This window comes from Schistocerca gregaria, unplaced genomic scaffold, assembly GCF_023897955.1.
Source record: "Schistocerca gregaria isolate iqSchGreg1 unplaced genomic scaffold, iqSchGreg1.2 ptg000850l, whole genome shotgun sequence".
Lineage (NCBI taxonomy): Eukaryota > Metazoa > Arthropoda > Insecta > Orthoptera > Acrididae > Schistocerca > Schistocerca gregaria.
The window spans coordinates 68,204-84,790 of record NW_026062212.1 but is presented as its reverse complement, the minus strand read 5'-3'; the positions used below and the strand labels follow the sequence as shown (position 1 = coordinate 84,790).

Sequence of the window (16,587 nt, the reverse complement as noted above, 5' to 3'; positions counted from 1 at the left end):
ATCGAAGTCCATGCACCTACTTTCTGCTGGCAATTCTTATACCTGCCGCCTTAGGCTGTAGCGTATCTGAACTCCAAGTCCTGCACACAAGACAGTTGACTGACTATTCATATGTGTCATACTGTTTAGCAACAAGTAATTTTAAAATAGCGTTTCCTTTCGCAGCGCCATCGCGCTTCGAAACATTTTCGCAGCTAAGAATTCGATTGATAATGGCCGTAGTTTCGTTTCAGCTAGTCAGTAAGTGCATATTTTCATATCTTCGTGATATCTGGGATACCTGTAAACACTCAGGAAGGCCAACTTTCTCAACTATTACATCTGTACGTGGTGAGAGAGATTTTGCCCCAGTGAGTAAAACGTGTACCTCTGGTGGGACTCGAACCCACAATCCCCGGTTTAGGAGACCGATGCCTTATCCATTAGGCCACAGAGGCTGGCTGGAGCGGTGTTGGCGGTGTGCTTGCTAAAATGAACACTTGCGAAGTTTACCCTTCCTGGTGCGCTCCCCTACGTCTGCAGAGAGTCAGGACGTCGCATGAGCCTTTCTTGTGTTCATGTACATACTCAGATGTATCGAAGTCCATGCACCTACTTTCTGCTGGCAATTCTTATACCTGCCGCCTTAGGCTGTAGCGTATCTGAACTCCAAGTCCTGCACACAAGACAGTTGACTGACTATTCATATGTGTCATACTGTTTAGCAACAAGTAATTTTAAAATAGCGTTTCCTTTCGCAGCGCCATCGCGCTTCGAAACATTTTCGCAGCTAAGAATTCGATTGATAATGGCCGTAGTTTCGTTTCAGCTAGTCAGTAAGTGCATATTTTCATATCTTCGTGATATCTGGGATACCTGTAAACACTCAGGAAGGCCAACTTTCTCAACTATTACATCTGTACGTGGTGAGAGAGATTTTGCCCCAGTGAGTAAAACGTGTACCTCTGGTGGGACTCGAACCCACAATCCCCGGTTTAGGAGACCGATGCCTTATCCATTAGGCCACAGAGGCTGGCTGGAGCGGTGTTGGCGGTGTGCTTGCTAAAATGAACACTTGCGAAGTTTACCCTTCCTGGTGCGCTCCCCTACGTCTGCAGAGAGTCAGGACGTCGCATGAGCCTTTCTTGTGTTCATGTACATACTCAGATGTATCGAAGTCCATGCACCTACTTTCTGCTGGCAATTCTTATACCTGCCGCCTTAGGCTGTAGCGTATCTGAACTCCAAGTCCTGCACACAAGACAGTTGACTGACTATTCATATGTGTCATACTGTTTAGCAACAAGTAATTTTAAAATAGCGTTTCCTTTCGCAGCGCCATCGCGCTTCGAAACATTTTCGCAGCTAAGAATTCGATTGATAATGGCCGTAGTTTCGTTTCAGCTAGTCAGTAAGTGCATATTTTCATATCTTCGTGATATCTGGGATACCTGTAAACACTCAGGAAGGCCAACTTTCTCAACTATTACATCTGTACGTGGTGAGAGAGATTTTGCCCCAGTGAGTAAAACGTGTACCTCTGGTGGGACTCGAACCCACAATCCCCGGTTTAGGAGACCGATGCCTTATCCATTAGGCCACAGAGGCTGGCTGGAGCGGTGTAGGCGGTGTGCTTGCTAAAATGAACACTTGCGAAGTTTACCCTTCCTGGTGCGCTCCCCTACGTCTGCAGAGAGTCAGGACGTCGCATGAGCCTTTCTTGTGTTCATGTACATACTCAGATGTATCGAAGTCCATGCACCTACTTTCTGCTGGCAATTCTTATACCTGCCGCCTTAGGCTGTAGCGTATCTGAACTCCAAGTCCTGCACACAAGACAGTTGACTGACTATTCATATGTGTCATACTGTTTAGCAACAAGTAATTTTAAAATAGCGTTTCCTTTCGCAGCGCCATCGCGCTTCGAAACATTTTCGCAGCTAAGAATTCGATTGATAATGGCCGTAGTTTCGTTTCAGCTAGTCAGTAAGTGCATATTTTCATATCTTCGTGATATCTGGGATACCTGTAAACACTCAGGAAGGCCAACTTTCTCAACTATTACATCTGTACGTGGTGAGAGAGATTTTGCCCCAGTGAGTAAAACGTGTACCTCTGGTGGGACTCGAACCCACAATCCCCGGTTTAGGAGACCGATGCCTTATCCATTAGGCCACAGAGGCTGGCTGGAGCGGTGTTGGCGGTGTGCTTGCTAAAATGAACACTTGCGAAGTTTACCCTTCCTGGTGCGCTCCCCTACGTCTGCAGAGAGTCAGGACGTCGCATGAGCCTTTCTTGTGTTCATGTACATACTCAGATGTATCGAAGTCCATGCACCTACTTTCTGCTGGCAATTCTTATACCTGCCGCCTTAGGCTGTAGCGTATCTGAACTCCAAGTCCTGCACACAAGACAGTTGACTGACTATTCATATGTGTCATACTGTTTAGCAACAAGTAATTTTAAAATAGCGTTTCCTTTCGCAGCGCCATCGCGCTTCGAAACATTTTCGCAGCTAAGAATTCGATTGATAATGGCCGTAGTTTCGTTTCAGCTAGTCAGTAAGTGCATATTTTCATATCTTCGTGATATCTGGGATACCTGTAAACACTCAGGAAGGCCAACTTTCTCAACTATTACATCTGTACGTGGTGAGAGAGATTTTGCCCCAGTGAGTAAAACGTGTACCTCTGGTGGGACTCGAACCCACAATCCCCGGTTTAGGAGACCGATGCCTTATCCATTAGGCCACAGAGGCTGGCTGGAGCGGTGTTGGCGGTGTGCTTGCTAAAATGAACACTTGCGAAGTTTACCCTTCCTGGTGCGCTCCCCTACGTCTGCAGAGAGTCAGGACGTCGCATGAGCCTTTCTTGTGTTCATGTACATACTCAGATGTATCGAAGTCCATGCACCTACTTTCTGCTGGCAATTCTTATACCTGCCGCCTTAGGCTGTAGCGTATCTGAACTCCAAGTCCTGCACACAAGACAGTTGACTGACTATTCATATGTGTCATACTGTTTAGCAACAAGTAATTTTAAAATAGCGTTTCCTTTCGCAGCGCCATCGCGCTTCGAAACATTTTCGCAGCTAAGAATTCGATTGATAATGGCCGTAGTTTCGTTTCAGCTAGTCAGTAAGTGCATATTTTCATATCTTCGTGATATCTGGGATACCTGTAAACACTCAGGAAGGCCAACTTTCTCAACTATTACATCTGTACGTGGTGAGAGAGATTTTGCCCCAGTGAGTAAAACGTGTACCTCTGGTGGGACTCGAACCCACAATCCCCGGTTTAGGAGACCGATGCCTTATCCATTAGGCCACAGAGGCTGGCTGGAGCGGTGTTGGCGGTGTGCTTGCTAAAATGAACACTTGCGAAGTTTACCCTTCCTGGTGCGCTCCCCTACGTCTGCAGAGAGTCAGGACGTCGCATGAGCCTTTCTTGTGTTCATGTACATACTCAGATGTATCGAAGTCCATGCACCTACTTTCTGCTGGCAATTCTTATACCTGCCGCCTTAGGCTGTAGCGTATCTGAACTCCAAGTCCTGCACACAAGACAGTTGACTGACTATTCATATGTGTCATACTGTTTAGCAACAAGTAATTTTAAAATAGCGTTTCCTTTCGCAGCGCCATCGCGCTTCGAAACATTTTCGCAGCTAAGAATTCGATTGATAATGGCCGTAGTTTCGTTTCAGCTAGTCAGTAAGTGCATATTTTCATATCTTCGTGATATCTGGGATACCTGTAAACACTCAGGAAGGCCAACTTTCTCAACTATTACATCTGTACGTGGTGAGAGAGATTTTGCCCCAGTGAGTAAAACGTGTACCTCTGGTGGGACTCGAACCCACAATCCCCGGTTTAGGAGACCGATGCCTTATCCATTAGGCCACAGAGGCTGGCTGGAGCGGTGTTGGCGGTGTGCTTGCTAAAATGAACACTTGCGAAGTTTACCCTTCCTGGTGCGCTCCCCTACGTCTGCAGAGAGTCAGGACGTCGCATGAGCCTTTCTTGTGTTCATGTACATACTCAGATGTATCGAAGTCCATGCACCTACTTTCTGCTGGCAATTCTTATACCTGCCGCCTTAGGCTGTAGCGTATCTGAACTCCAAGTCCTGCACACAAGACAGTTGACTGACTATTCATATGTGTCATACTGTTTAGCAACAAGTAATTTTAAAATAGCGTTTCCTTTCGCAGCGCCATCGCGCTTCGAAACATTTTCGCAGCTAAGAATTCGATTGATAATGGCCGTAGTTTCGTTTCAGCTAGTCAGTAAGTGCATATTTTCATATCTTCGTGATATCTGGGATACCTGTAAACACTCAGGAAGGCCAACTTTCTCAACTATTACATCTGTACGTGGTGAGAGAGATTTTGCCCCAGTGAGTAAAACGTGTACCTCTGGTGGGACTCGAACCCACAATCCCCGGTTTAGGAGACCGATGCCTTATCCATTAGGCCACAGAGGCTGGCTGGAGCGGTGTTGGCGGTGTGCTTGCTAAAATGAACACTTGCGAAGTTTACCCTTCCTGGTGCGCTCCCCTACGTCTGCAGAGAGTCAGGACGTCGCATGAGCCTTTCTTGTGTTCATGTACATACTCAGATGTATCGAAGTCCATGCACCTACTTTCTGCTGGCAATTCTTATACCTGCCGCCTTAGGCTGTAGCGTATCTGAACTCCAAGTCCTGCACACAAGACAGTTGACTGACTATTCATATGTGTCATACTGTTTAGCAACAAGTAATTTTAAAATAGCGTTTCCTTTCGCAGCGCCATCGCGCTTCGAAACATTTTCGCAGCTAAGAATTCGATTGATAATGGCCGTAGTTTCGTTTCAGCTAGTCAGTAAGTGCATATTTTCATATCTTCGTGATATCTGGGATACCTGTAAACACTCAGGAAGGCCAACTTTCTCAACTATTACATCTGTACGTGGTGAGAGAGATTTTGCCCCAGTGAGTAAAACGTGTACCTCTGGTGGGACTCGAACCCACAATCCCCGGTTTAGGAGACCGATGCCTTATCCATTAGGCCACAGAGGCTGGCTGGAGCGGTGTTGGCGGTGTGCTTGCTAAAATGAACACTTGCGAAGTTTACCCTTCCTGGTGCGCTCCCCTACGTCTGCAGAGAGTCAGGACGTCGCATGAGCCTTTCTTGTGTTCATGTACATACTCAGATGTATCGAAGTCCATGCACCTACTTTCTGCTGGCAATTCTTATACCTGCCGCCTTAGGCTGTAGCGTATCTGAACTCCAAGTCCTGCACACAAGACAGTTGACTGACTATTCATATGTGTCATACTGTTTAGCAACAAGTAATTTTAAAATAGCGTTTCCTTTCGCAGCGCCATCGCGCTTCGAAACATTTTCGCAGCTAAGAATTCGATTGATAATGGCCGTAGTTTCGTTTCAGCTAGTCAGTAAGTGCATATTTTCATATCTTCGTGATATCTGGGATACCTGTAAACACTCAGGAAGGCCAACTTTCTCAACTATTACATCTGTACGTGGTGAGAGAGATTTTGCCCCAGTGAGTAAAACGTGTACCTCTGGTGGGACTCGAACCCACAATCCCCGGTTTAGGAGACCGATGCCTTATCCATTAGGCCACAGAGGCTGGCTGGAGCGGTGTTGGCGGTGTGCTTGCTAAAATGAACACTTGCGAAGTTTACCCTTCCTGGTGCGCTCCCCTACGTCTGCAGAGAGTCAGGACGTCGCATGAGCCTTTCTTGTGTTCATGTACATACTCAGATGTATCGAAGTCCATGCACCTACTTTCTGCTGGCAATTCTTATACCTGCCGCCTTAGGCTGTAGCGTATCTGAACTCCAAGTCCTGCACACAAGACAGTTGACTGACTATTCATATGTGTCATACTGTTTAGCAACAAGTAATTTTAAAATAGCGTTTCCTTTCGCAGCGCCATCGCGCTTCGAAACATTTTCGCAGCTAAGAATTCGATTGATAATGGCCGTAGTTTCGTTTCAGCTAGTCAGTAAGTGCATATTTTCATATCTTCGTGATATCTGGGATACCTGTAAACACTCAGGAAGGCCAACTTTCTCAACTATTACATCTGTACGTGGTGAGAGAGATTTTGCCCCAGTGAGTAAAACGTGTACCTCTGGTGGGACTCGAACCCACAATCCCCGGTTTAGGAGACCGATGCCTTATCCATTAGGCCACAGAGGCTGGCTGGAGCGGTGTTGGCGGTGTGCTTGCTAAAATGAACACTTGCGAAGTTTACCCTTCCTGGTGCGCTCCCCTACGTCTGCAGAGAGTCAGGACGTCGCATGAGCCTTTCTTGTGTTCATGTACATACTCAGATGTATCGAAGTCCATGCACCTACTTTCTGCTGGCAATTCTTATACCTGCCGCCTTAGGCTGTAGCGTATCTGAACTCCAAGTCCTGCACACAAGACAGTTGACTGACTATTCATATGTGTCATACTGTTTAGCAACAAGTAATTTTAAAATAGCGTTTCCTTTCGCAGCGCCATCGCGCTTCGAAACATTTTCGCAGCTAAGAATTCGATTGATAATGGCCGTAGTTTCGTTTCAGCTAGTCAGTAAGTGCATATTTTCATATCTTCGTGATATCTGGGATACCTGTAAACACTCAGGAAGGCCAACTTTCTCAACTATTACATCTGTACGTGGTGAGAGAGATTTTGCCCCAGTGAGTAAAACGTGTACCTCTGGTGGGACTCGAACCCACAATCCCCGGTTTAGGAGACCGATGCCTTATCCATTAGGCCACAGAGGCTGGCTGGAGCGGTGTTGGCGGTGTGCTTGCTAAAATGAACACTTGCGAAGTTTACCCTTCCTGGTGCGCTCCCCTACGTCTGCAGAGAGTCAGGACGTCGCATGAGCCTTTCTTGTGTTCATGTACATACTCAGATGTATCGAAGTCCATGCACCTACTTTCTGCTGGCAATTCTTATACCTGCCGCCTTAGGCTGTAGCGTATCTGAACTCCAAGTCCTGCACACAAGACAGTTGACTGACTATTCATATGTGTCATACTGTTTAGCAACAAGTAATTTTAAAATAGCGTTTCCTTTCGCAGCGCCATCGCGCTTCGAAACATTTTCGCAGCTAAGAATTCGATTGATAATGGCCGTAGTTTCGTTTCAGCTAGTCAGTAAGTGCATATTTTCATATCTTCGTGATATCTGGGATACCTGTAAACACTCAGGAAGGCCAACTTTCTCAACTATTACATCTGTACGTGGTGAGAGAGATTTTGCCCCAGTGAGTAAAACGCGTACCTCTGGTGGGACTCGAACCCACAATCCCCGGTTTAGGAGACCGATGCCTTATCCATTAGGCCACAGAGGCTGGCTGGAGCGGTGTTGGCGGTGTGCTTGCTAAAATGAACACTTGCGAAGTTTACCCTTCCTGGTGCGCTCCCCTACGTCTGCAGAGAGTCAGGACGTCGCATGAGCCTTTCTTGTGTTCATGTACATACTCAGATGTATCGAAGTCCATGCACCTACTTTCTGCTGGCAATTCTTATACCTGCCGCCTTAGGCTGTAGCGTATCTGAACTCCAAGTCCTGCACACAAGACAGTTGACTGACTATTCATATGTGTCATACTGTTTAGCAACAAGTAATTTTAAAATAGCGTTTCCTTTCGCAGCGCCATCGCGCTTCGAAACATTTTCGCAGCTAAGAATTCGATTGATAATGGCCGTAGTTTCGTTTCAGCTAGTCAGTAAGTGCATATTTTCATATCTTCGTGATATCTGGGATACCTGTAAACACTCAGGAAGGCCAACTTTCTCAACTATTACATCTGTACGTGGTGAGAGAGATTTTGCCCCAGTGAGTAAAACGTGTACCTCTGGTGGGACTCGAACCCACAATCCCCGGTTTAGGAGACCGATGCCTTATCCATTAGGCCACAGAGGCTGGCTGGAGCGGTGTTGGCGGTGTGCTTGCTAAAATGAACACTTGCGAAGTTTACCCTTCCTGGTGCGCTCCCCTACGTCTGCAGAGAGTCAGGACGTCGCATGAGCCTTTCTTGTGTTCATGTACATACTCAGATGTATCGAAGTCCATGCACCTACTTTCTGCTGGCAATTCTTATACCTGCCGCCTTAGGCTGTAGCGTATCTGAACTCCAAGTCCTGCACACAAGACAGTTGACTGACTATTCATATGTGTCATACTGTTTAGCAACAAGTAATTTTAAAATAGCGTTTCCTTTCGCAGCGCCATCGCGCTTCGAAACATTTTCGCAGCTAAGAATTCGATTGATAATGGCCGTAGTTTCGTTTCAGCTAGTCAGTAAGTGCATATTTTCATATCTTCGTGATATCTGGGATACCTGTAAACACTCAGGAAGGCCAACTTTCTCAACTATTACATCTGTACGTGGTGAGAGAGATTTTGCCCCAGTGAGTAAAACGTGTACCTCTGGTGGGACTCGAACCCACAATCCCCGGTTTAGGAGACCGATGCCTTATCCATTAGGCCACAGAGGCTGGCTGGAGCGGTGTTGGCGGTGTGCTTGCTAAAATGAACACTTGCGAAGTTTACCCTTCCTGGTGCGCTCCCCTACGTCTGCAGAGAGTCAGGACGTCGCATGAGCCTTTCTTGTGTTCATGTACATACTCAGATGTATCGAAGTCCATGCACCTACTTTCTGCTGGCAATTCTTATACCTGCCGCCTTAGGCTGTAGCGTATCTGAACTCCAAGTCCTGCACACAAGACAGTTGACTGACTATTCATATGTGTCATACTGTTTAGCAACAAGTAATTTTAAAATAGCGTTTCCTTTCGCAGCGCCATCGCGCTTCGAAACATTTTCGCAGCTAAGAATTCGATTGATAATGGCCGTAGTTTCGTTTCAGCTAGTCAGTAAGTGCATATTTTCATATCTTCGTGATATCTGGGATACCTGTAAACACTCAGGAAGGCCAACTTTCTCAACTATTACATCTGTACGTGGTGAGAGAGATTTTGCCCCAGTGAGTAAAACGTGTACCTCTGGTGGGACTCGAACCCACAATCCCCGGTTTAGGAGACCGATGCCTTATCCATTAGGCCACAGAGGCTGGCTGGAGCGGTGTTGGCGGTGTGCTTGCTAAAATGAACACTTGCGAAGTTTACCCTTCCTGGTGCGCTCCCCTACGTCTGCAGAGAGTCAGGGCGTCGCATGAGCCTTTCTTGTGTTCATGTACATACTCAGATGTATCGAAGTCCATGCACCTACTTTCTGCTGGCAATTCTTATACCTGCCGCCTTAGGCTGTAGCGTATCTGAACTCCAAGTCCTGCACACAAGACAGTTGACTGACTATTCATATGTGTCATACTGTTTAGCAACAAGTAATTTTAAAATAGCGTTTCCTTTCGCAGCGCCATCGCGCTTCGAAACATTTTCGCAGCTAAGAATTCGATTGATAATGGCCGTAGTTTCGTTTCAGCTAGTCAGTAAGTGCATATTTTCATATCTTCGTGATATCTGGGATACCTGTAAACACTCAGGAAGGCCAACTTTCTCAACTATTACATCTGTACGTGGTGAGAGAGATTTTGCCCCAGTGAGTAAAACGTGTACCTCTGGTGGGACTCGAACCCACAATCCCCGGTTTAGGAGACCGATGCCTTATCCATTAGGCCACAGAGGCTGGCTGGAGCGGTGTTGGCGGTGTGCTTGCTAAAATGAACACTTGCGAAGTTTACCCTTCCTGGTGCGCTCCCCTACGTCTGCAGAGAGTCAGGACGTCGCATGAGCCTTTCTTGTGTTCATGTACATACTCAGATGTATCGAAGTCCATGCACCTACTTTCTGCTGGCAATTCTTATACCTGCCGCCTTAGGCTGTAGCGTATCTGAACTCCAAGTCCTGCACACAAGACAGTTGACTGACTATTCATATGTGTCATACTGTTTAGCAACAAGTAATTTTAAAATAGCGTTTCCTTTCGCAGCGCCATCGCGCTTCGAAACATTTTCGCAGCTAAGAATTCGATTGATAATGGCCGTAGTTTCGTTTCAGCTAGTCAGTAAGTGCATATTTTCATATCTTCGTGATATCTGGGATACCTGTAAACACTCAGGAAGGCCAACTTTCTCAACTATTACATCTGTACGTGGTGAGAGAGATTTTGCCCCAGTGAGTAAAACGTGTACCTCTGGTGGGACTCGAACCCACAATCCCCGGTTTAGGAGACCGATGCCTTATCCATTAGGCCACAGAGGCTGGCTGGAGCGGTGTTGGCGGTGTGCTTGCTAAAATGAACACTTGCGAAGTTTACCCTTCCTGGTGCGCTCCCCTACGTCTGCAGAGAGTCAGGACGTCGCATGAGCCTTTCTTGTGTTCATGTACATACTCAGATGTATCGAAGTCCATGCACCTACTTTCTGCTGGCAATTCTTATACCTGCCGCCTTAGGCTGTAGCGTATCTGAACTCCAAGTCCTGCACACAAGACAGTTGACTGACTATTCATATGTGTCATACTGTTTAGCAACAAGTAATTTTAAAATAGCGTTTCCTTTCGCAGCGCCATCGCGCTTCGAAACATTTTCGCAGCTAAGAATTCGATTGATAATGGCCGTAGTTTCGTTTCAGCTAGTCAGTAAGTGCATATTTTCATATCTTCGTGATATCTGGGATACCTGTAAACACTCAGGAAGGCCAACTTTCTCAACTATTACATCTGTACGTGGTGAGAGAGATTTTGCCCCAGTGAGTAAAACGTGTACCTCTGGTGGGACTCGAACCCACAATCCCCGGTTTAGGAGACCGATGCCTTATCCATTAGGCCACAGAGGCTGGCTGGAGCGGTGTTGGCGGTGTGCTTGCTAAAATGAACACTTGCGAAGTTTACCCTTCCTGGTGCGCTCCCCTACGTCTGCAGAGAGTCAGGACGTCGCATGAGCCTTTCTTGTGTTCATGTACATACTCAGATGTATCGAAGTCCATGCACCTACTTTCTGCTGGCAATTCTTATACCTGCCGCCTTAGGCTGTAGCGTATCTGAACTCCAAGTCCTGCACACAAGACAGTTGACTGACTATTCATATGTGTCATACTGTTTAGCAACAAGTAATTTTAAAATAGCGTTTCCTTTCGCAGCGCCATCGCGCTTCGAAACATTTTCGCAGCTAAGAATTCGATTGATAATGGCCGTAGTTTCGTTTCAGCTAGTCAGTAAGTGCATATTTTCATATCTTCGTGATATCTGGGATACCTGTAAACACTCAGGAAGGCCAACTTTCTCAACTATTACATCTGTACGTGGTGAGAGAGATTTTGCCCCAGTGAGTAAAACGTGTACCTCTGGTGGGACTCGAACCCACAATCCCCGGTTTAGGAGACCGATGCCTTATCCATTAGGCCACAGAGGCTGGCTGGAGCGGTGTTGGCGGTGTGCTTGCTAAAATGAACACTTGCGAAGTTTACCCTTCCTGGTGCGCTCCCCTACGTCTGCAGAGAGTCAGGACGTCGCATGAGCCTTTCTTGTGTTCATGTACATACTCAGATGTATCGAAGTCCATGCACCTACTTTCTGCTGGCAATTCTTATACCTGCCGCCTTAGGCTGTAGCGTATCTGAACTCCAAGTCCTGCACACAAGACAGTTGACTGACTATTCATATGTGTCATACTGTTTAGCAACAAGTAATTTTAAAATAGCGTTTCCTTTCGCAGCGCCATCGCGCTTCGAAACATTTTCGCAGCTAAGAATTCGATTGATAATGGCCGTAGTTTCGTTTCAGCTAGTCAGTAAGTGCATATTTTCATATCTTCGTGATATCTGGGATACCTGTAAACACTCAGGAAGGCCAACTTTCTCAACTATTACATCTGTACGTGGTGAGAGAGATTTTGCCCCAGTGAGTAAAACGTGTACCTCTGGTGGGACTCGAACCCACAATCCCCGGTTTAGGAGACCGATGCCTTATCCATTAGGCCACAGAGGCTGGCTGGAGCGGTGTTGGCGGTGTGCTTGCTAAAATGAACACTTGCGAAGTTTACCCTTCCTGGTGCGCTCCCCTACGTCTGCAGAGAGTCAGGACGTCGCATGAGCCTTTCTTGTGTTCATGTACATACTCAGATGTATCGAAGTCCATGCACCTACTTTCTGCTGGCAATTCTTATACCTGCCGCCTTAGGCTGTAGCGTATCTGAACTCCAAGTCCTGCACACAAGACAGTTGACTGACTATTCATATGTGTCATACTGTTTAGCAACAAGTAATTTTAAAATAGCGTTTCCTTTCGCAGCGCCATCGCGCTTCGAAACATTTTCGCAGCTAAGAATTCGATTGATAATGGCCGTAGTTTCGTTTCAGCTAGTCAGTAAGTGCATATTTTCATATCTTCGTGATATCTGGGATACCTGTAAACACTCAGGAAGGCCAACTTTCTCAACTATTACATCTGTACGTGGTGAGAGAGATTTTGCCCCAGTGAGTAAAACGTGTACCTCTGGTGGGACTCGAACCCACAATCCCCGGTTTAGGAGACCGATGCCTTATCCATTAGGCCACAGAGGCTGGCTGGAGCGGTGTTGGCGGTGTGCTTGCTAAAATGAACACTTGCGAAGTTTACCCTTCCTGGTGCGCTCCCCTACGTCTGCAGAGAGTCAGGACGTCGCATGAGCCTTTCTTGTGTTCATGTACATACTCAGATGTATCGAAGTCCATGCACCTACTTTCTGCTGGCAATTCTTATACCTGCCGCCTTAGGCTGTAGCGTATCTGAACTCCAAGTCCTGCACACAAGACAGTTGACTGACTATTCATATGTGTCATACTGTTTAGCAACAAGTAATTTTAAAATAGCGTTTCCTTTCGCAGCGCCATCGCGCTTCGAAACATTTTCGCAGCTAAGAATTCGATTGATAATGGCCGTAGTTTCGTTTCAGCTAGTCAGTAAGTGCATATTTTCATATCTTCGTGATATCTGGGATACCTGTAAACACTCAGGAAGGCCAACTTTCTCAACTATTACATCTGTACGTGGTGAGAGAGATTTTGCCCCAGTGAGTAAAACGTGTACCTCTGGTGGGACTCGAACCCACAATCCCCGGTTTAGGAGACCGATGCCTTATCCATTAGGCCACAGAGGCTGGCTGGAGCGGTGTTGGCGGTGTGCTTGCTAAAATGAACACTTGCGAAGTTTACCCTTCCTGGTGCGCTCCCCTACGTCTGCAGAGAGTCAGGACGTCGCATGAGCCTTTCTTGTGTTCATGTACATACTCAGATGTATCGAAGTCCATGCACCTACTTTCTGCTGGCAATTCTTATACCTGCCGCCTTAGGCTGTAGCGTATCTGAACTCCAAGTCCTGCACACAAGACAGTTGACTGACTATTCATATGTGTCATACTGTTTAGCAACAAGTAATTTTAAAATAGCGTTTCCTTTCGCAGCGCCATCGCGCTTCGAAACATTTTCGCAGCTAAGAATTCGATTGATAATGGCCGTAGTTTCGTTTCAGCTAGTCAGTAAGTGCATATTTTCATATCTTCGTGATATCTGGGATACCTGTAAACACTCAGGAAGGCCAACTTTCTCAACTATTACATCTGTACGTGGTGAGAGAGATTTTGCCCCAGTGAGTAAAACGTGTACCTCTGGTGGGACTCGAACCCACAATCCCCGGTTTAGGAGACCGATGCCTTATCCATTAGGCCACAGAGGCTGGCTGGAGCGGTGTTGGCGGTGTGCTTGCTAAAATGAACACTTGCGAAGTTTACCCTTCCTGGTGCGCTCCCCTACGTCTGCAGAGAGTCAGGACGTCGCATGAGCCTTTCTTGTGTTCATGTACATACTCAGATGTATCGAAGTCCATGCACCTACTTTCTGCTGGCAATTCTTATACCTGCCGCCTTAGGCTGTAGCGTATCTGAACTCCAAGTCCTGCACACAAGACAGTTGACTGACTATTCATATGTGTCATACTGTTTAGCAACAAGTAATTTTAAAATAGCGTTTCCTTTCGCAGCGCCATCGCGCTTCGAAACATTTTCGCAGCTAAGAATTCGATTGATAATGGCCGTAGTTTCGTTTCAGCTAGTCAGTAAGTGCATATTTTCATATCTTCGTGATATCTGGGATACCTGTAAACACTCAGGAAGGCCAACTTTCTCAACTATTACATCTGTACGTGGTGAGAGAGATTTTGCCCCAGTGAGTAAAACGTGTACCTCTGGTGGGACTCGAACCCACAATCCCCGGTTTAGGAGACCGATGCCTTATCCATTAGGCCACAGAGGCTGGCTGGAGCGGTGTTGGCGGTGTGCTTGCTAAAATGAACACTTGCGAAGTTTACCCTTCCTGGTGCGCTCCCCTACGTCTGCAGAGAGTCAGGACGTCGCATGAGCCTTTCTTGTGTTCATGTACATACTCAGATGTATCGAAGTCCATGCACCTACTTTCTGCTGGCAATTCTTATACCTGCCGCCTTAGGCTGTAGCGTATCTGAACTCCAAGTCCTGCACACAAGACAGTTGACTGACTATTCATATGTGTCATACTGTTTAGCAACAAGTAATTTTAAAATAGCGTTTCCTTTCGCAGCGCCATCGCGCTTCGAAACATTTTCGCAGCTAAGAATTCGATTGATAATGGCCGTAGTTTCGTTTCAGCTAGTCAGTAAGTGCATATTTTCATATCTTCGTGATATCTGGGATACCTGTAAACACTCAGGAAGGCCAACTTTCTCAACTATTACATCTGTACGTGGTGAGAGAGATTTTGCCCCAGTGAGTAAAACGTGTACCTCTGGTGGGACTCGAACCCACAATCCCCGGTTTAGGAGACCGATGCCTTATCCATTAGGCCACAGAGGCTGGCTGGAGCGGTGTTAGCGGTGTGCTTGCTAAAATGAACACTTGCGAAGTTTACCCTTCCTGGTGCGCTCCCCTACGTCTGCAGAGAGTCAGGACGTCGCATGAGCCTTTCTTGTGTTCATGTACATACTCAGATGTATCGAAGTCCATGCACCTACTTTCTGCTGGCAATTCTTATACCTGCCGCCTTAGGCTGTAGCGTATCTGAACTCCAAGTCCTGCACACAAGACAGTTGACTGACTATTCATATGTGTCATACTGTTTAGCAACAAGTAATTTTAAAATAGCGTTTCCTTTCGCAGCGCCATCGCGCTTCGAAACATTTTCGCAGCTAAGAATTCGATTGATAATGGCCGTAGTTTCGTTTCAGCTAGTCAGTAAGTGCATATTTTCATATCTTCGTGATATCTGGGATACCTGTAAACACTCAGGAAGGCCAACTTTCTCAACTATTACATCTGTACGTGGTGAGAGAGATTTTGCCCCAGTGAGTAAAACGTGTACCTCTGGTGGGACTCGAACCCACAATCCCCGGTTTAGGAGACCGATGCCTTATCCATTAGGCCACAGAGGCTGGATGGAGCGGTGTTGGCGGTGTGCTTGCTAAAATGAACACTTGCGAAGTTTACCCTTCCTGGTGCGCTCCCCTACGTCTGCAGAGAGTCAGGACGTCGCATGAGCCTTTCTTGTGTTCATGTACATACTCAGATGTATCGAAGTCCATGCACCTACTTTCTGCTGGCAATTCTTATACCTGCCGCCTTAGGCTGTAGCGTATCTGAACTCCAAGTCCTGCACACAAGACAGTTGACTGACTATTCATATGTGTCATACTGTTTAGCAACAAGTAATTTTAAAATAGCGTTTCCTTTCGCAGCGCCATCGCGCTTCGAAACATTTTCGCAGCTAAGAATTCGATTGATAATGGCCGTAGTTTCGTTTCAGCTAGTCAGTAAGTGCATATTTTCATATCTTCGTGATATCTGGGATACCTGTAAACACTCAGGAAGGCCAACTTTCTCAACTATTACATCTGTACGTGGTGAGAGAGATTTTGCCCCAGTGAGTAAAACGTGTACCTCTGGTGGGACTCGAACCCACAATCCCCGGTTTAGGAGACCGATGCCTTATCCATTAGGCCACAGAGGCTGGCTGGAGCGGTGTTGGCGGTGTGCTTGCTAAAATGAACACTTGCGAAGTTTACCCTTCCTGGTGCGCTCCCCTACGTCTGCAGAGAGTCAGGACGTCGCATGAGCCTTTCTTGTGTTCATGTACATACTCAGATGTATCGAAGTCCATGCACCTACTTTCTGCTGGCAATTCTTATACCTGCCGCCTTAGGCTGTAGCGTATCTGAACTCCAAGTCCTGCACACAAGACAGTTGACTGACTATTCATATGTGTCATACTGTTTAGCAACAAGTAATTTTAAAATAGCGTTTCCTTTCGCAGCGCCATCGCGCTTCGAAACATTTTCGCAGCTAAGAATTCGATTGATAATGGCCGTAGTTTCGTTTCAGCTAGTCAGTAAGTGCATATTTTCATATCTTCGTGATATCTGGGATACCTGTAAACACTCAGGAAGGCCAACTTTCTCAACTATTACATCTGTACGTGGTGAGAGAGATTTTGCCCCAGTGAGTAAAACGTGTACCTCTGGTGGGACTCGAACCCACAATCCCCGGTTTAGGAGACCGATGCCTTATCCATTAGGCCACAGAGGCTGGCTGGAGCGGTGTTGGCGGTGTGCTTGCTAAAATGAACACTTGCGAAG

General features: G+C 46.6%; 29 non-coding genes across 29 annotated transcripts; all 29 read right to left on the bottom strand.

The window, feature by feature from the left end:
• Positions 1 to 364: 364 nt before the first annotated feature.
• Trnar-ccu (transfer RNA arginine (anticodon CCU)) lies at positions 365 to 437 on the bottom strand. Its single transcript has one exon. It is a non-coding gene; the product is annotated as a tRNA-Arg (tRNA).
• Positions 438 to 939: 502 nt separating this feature from the next.
• Positions 940 to 1,012, bottom strand: Trnar-ccu (transfer RNA arginine (anticodon CCU)). Its single transcript has one exon. It is a non-coding gene; the product is annotated as a tRNA-Arg (tRNA).
• Positions 1,013 to 1,514: 502 nt separating this feature from the next.
• On the bottom strand, positions 1,515 to 1,587 carry Trnar-ccu (transfer RNA arginine (anticodon CCU)). The gene has a single exon. It is a non-coding gene; the product is annotated as a tRNA-Arg (tRNA).
• Positions 1,588 to 2,089: 502 nt separating this feature from the next.
• On the bottom strand, positions 2,090 to 2,162 carry Trnar-ccu (transfer RNA arginine (anticodon CCU)). Its single transcript has one exon. It is a non-coding gene; the product is annotated as a tRNA-Arg (tRNA).
• A 502-nt stretch (positions 2,163 to 2,664) lies between these two features.
• On the bottom strand, positions 2,665 to 2,737 carry Trnar-ccu (transfer RNA arginine (anticodon CCU)). Its single transcript has one exon. It is a non-coding gene; the product is annotated as a tRNA-Arg (tRNA).
• Positions 2,738 to 3,239: 502 nt separating this feature from the next.
• Positions 3,240 to 3,312, bottom strand: Trnar-ccu (transfer RNA arginine (anticodon CCU)). Its single transcript has one exon. It is a non-coding gene; the product is annotated as a tRNA-Arg (tRNA).
• A 502-nt stretch (positions 3,313 to 3,814) lies between these two features.
• On the bottom strand, positions 3,815 to 3,887 carry Trnar-ccu (transfer RNA arginine (anticodon CCU)). The gene has a single exon. It is a non-coding gene; the product is annotated as a tRNA-Arg (tRNA).
• Positions 3,888 to 4,389: 502 nt separating this feature from the next.
• Positions 4,390 to 4,462, bottom strand: Trnar-ccu (transfer RNA arginine (anticodon CCU)). The gene has a single exon. It is a non-coding gene; the product is annotated as a tRNA-Arg (tRNA).
• Positions 4,463 to 4,964: 502 nt separating this feature from the next.
• Trnar-ccu (transfer RNA arginine (anticodon CCU)) lies at positions 4,965 to 5,037 on the bottom strand. The gene has a single exon. It is a non-coding gene; the product is annotated as a tRNA-Arg (tRNA).
• Positions 5,038 to 5,539: 502 nt separating this feature from the next.
• Positions 5,540 to 5,612, bottom strand: Trnar-ccu (transfer RNA arginine (anticodon CCU)). The gene has a single exon. It is a non-coding gene; the product is annotated as a tRNA-Arg (tRNA).
• Positions 5,613 to 6,114: 502 nt separating this feature from the next.
• Trnar-ccu (transfer RNA arginine (anticodon CCU)) lies at positions 6,115 to 6,187 on the bottom strand. The gene has a single exon. It is a non-coding gene; the product is annotated as a tRNA-Arg (tRNA).
• Positions 6,188 to 6,689: 502 nt separating this feature from the next.
• On the bottom strand, positions 6,690 to 6,762 carry Trnar-ccu (transfer RNA arginine (anticodon CCU)). The gene has a single exon. It is a non-coding gene; the product is annotated as a tRNA-Arg (tRNA).
• A 502-nt stretch (positions 6,763 to 7,264) lies between these two features.
• Positions 7,265 to 7,337, bottom strand: Trnar-ccu (transfer RNA arginine (anticodon CCU)). Its single transcript has one exon. It is a non-coding gene; the product is annotated as a tRNA-Arg (tRNA).
• A 502-nt stretch (positions 7,338 to 7,839) lies between these two features.
• Trnar-ccu (transfer RNA arginine (anticodon CCU)) lies at positions 7,840 to 7,912 on the bottom strand. The gene has a single exon. It is a non-coding gene; the product is annotated as a tRNA-Arg (tRNA).
• A 502-nt stretch (positions 7,913 to 8,414) lies between these two features.
• Trnar-ccu (transfer RNA arginine (anticodon CCU)) lies at positions 8,415 to 8,487 on the bottom strand. The gene has a single exon. It is a non-coding gene; the product is annotated as a tRNA-Arg (tRNA).
• A 502-nt stretch (positions 8,488 to 8,989) lies between these two features.
• Positions 8,990 to 9,062, bottom strand: Trnar-ccu (transfer RNA arginine (anticodon CCU)). The gene has a single exon. It is a non-coding gene; the product is annotated as a tRNA-Arg (tRNA).
• A 502-nt stretch (positions 9,063 to 9,564) lies between these two features.
• Positions 9,565 to 9,637, bottom strand: Trnar-ccu (transfer RNA arginine (anticodon CCU)). The gene has a single exon. It is a non-coding gene; the product is annotated as a tRNA-Arg (tRNA).
• Positions 9,638 to 10,139: 502 nt separating this feature from the next.
• Trnar-ccu (transfer RNA arginine (anticodon CCU)) lies at positions 10,140 to 10,212 on the bottom strand. Its single transcript has one exon. It is a non-coding gene; the product is annotated as a tRNA-Arg (tRNA).
• A 502-nt stretch (positions 10,213 to 10,714) lies between these two features.
• Positions 10,715 to 10,787, bottom strand: Trnar-ccu (transfer RNA arginine (anticodon CCU)). Its single transcript has one exon. It is a non-coding gene; the product is annotated as a tRNA-Arg (tRNA).
• Positions 10,788 to 11,289: 502 nt separating this feature from the next.
• On the bottom strand, positions 11,290 to 11,362 carry Trnar-ccu (transfer RNA arginine (anticodon CCU)). The gene has a single exon. It is a non-coding gene; the product is annotated as a tRNA-Arg (tRNA).
• A 502-nt stretch (positions 11,363 to 11,864) lies between these two features.
• Trnar-ccu (transfer RNA arginine (anticodon CCU)) lies at positions 11,865 to 11,937 on the bottom strand. The gene has a single exon. It is a non-coding gene; the product is annotated as a tRNA-Arg (tRNA).
• A 502-nt stretch (positions 11,938 to 12,439) lies between these two features.
• Positions 12,440 to 12,512, bottom strand: Trnar-ccu (transfer RNA arginine (anticodon CCU)). Its single transcript has one exon. It is a non-coding gene; the product is annotated as a tRNA-Arg (tRNA).
• A 502-nt stretch (positions 12,513 to 13,014) lies between these two features.
• Positions 13,015 to 13,087, bottom strand: Trnar-ccu (transfer RNA arginine (anticodon CCU)). The gene has a single exon. It is a non-coding gene; the product is annotated as a tRNA-Arg (tRNA).
• Positions 13,088 to 13,589: 502 nt separating this feature from the next.
• On the bottom strand, positions 13,590 to 13,662 carry Trnar-ccu (transfer RNA arginine (anticodon CCU)). Its single transcript has one exon. It is a non-coding gene; the product is annotated as a tRNA-Arg (tRNA).
• Positions 13,663 to 14,164: 502 nt separating this feature from the next.
• On the bottom strand, positions 14,165 to 14,237 carry Trnar-ccu (transfer RNA arginine (anticodon CCU)). Its single transcript has one exon. It is a non-coding gene; the product is annotated as a tRNA-Arg (tRNA).
• A 502-nt stretch (positions 14,238 to 14,739) lies between these two features.
• Positions 14,740 to 14,812, bottom strand: Trnar-ccu (transfer RNA arginine (anticodon CCU)). The gene has a single exon. It is a non-coding gene; the product is annotated as a tRNA-Arg (tRNA).
• Positions 14,813 to 15,314: 502 nt separating this feature from the next.
• Positions 15,315 to 15,387, bottom strand: Trnar-ccu (transfer RNA arginine (anticodon CCU)). The gene has a single exon. It is a non-coding gene; the product is annotated as a tRNA-Arg (tRNA).
• Positions 15,388 to 15,889: 502 nt separating this feature from the next.
• On the bottom strand, positions 15,890 to 15,962 carry Trnar-ccu (transfer RNA arginine (anticodon CCU)). Its single transcript has one exon. It is a non-coding gene; the product is annotated as a tRNA-Arg (tRNA).
• Positions 15,963 to 16,464: 502 nt separating this feature from the next.
• Trnar-ccu (transfer RNA arginine (anticodon CCU)) lies at positions 16,465 to 16,537 on the bottom strand. The gene has a single exon. It is a non-coding gene; the product is annotated as a tRNA-Arg (tRNA).
• Positions 16,538 to 16,587: the final 50 nt, after the last annotated feature.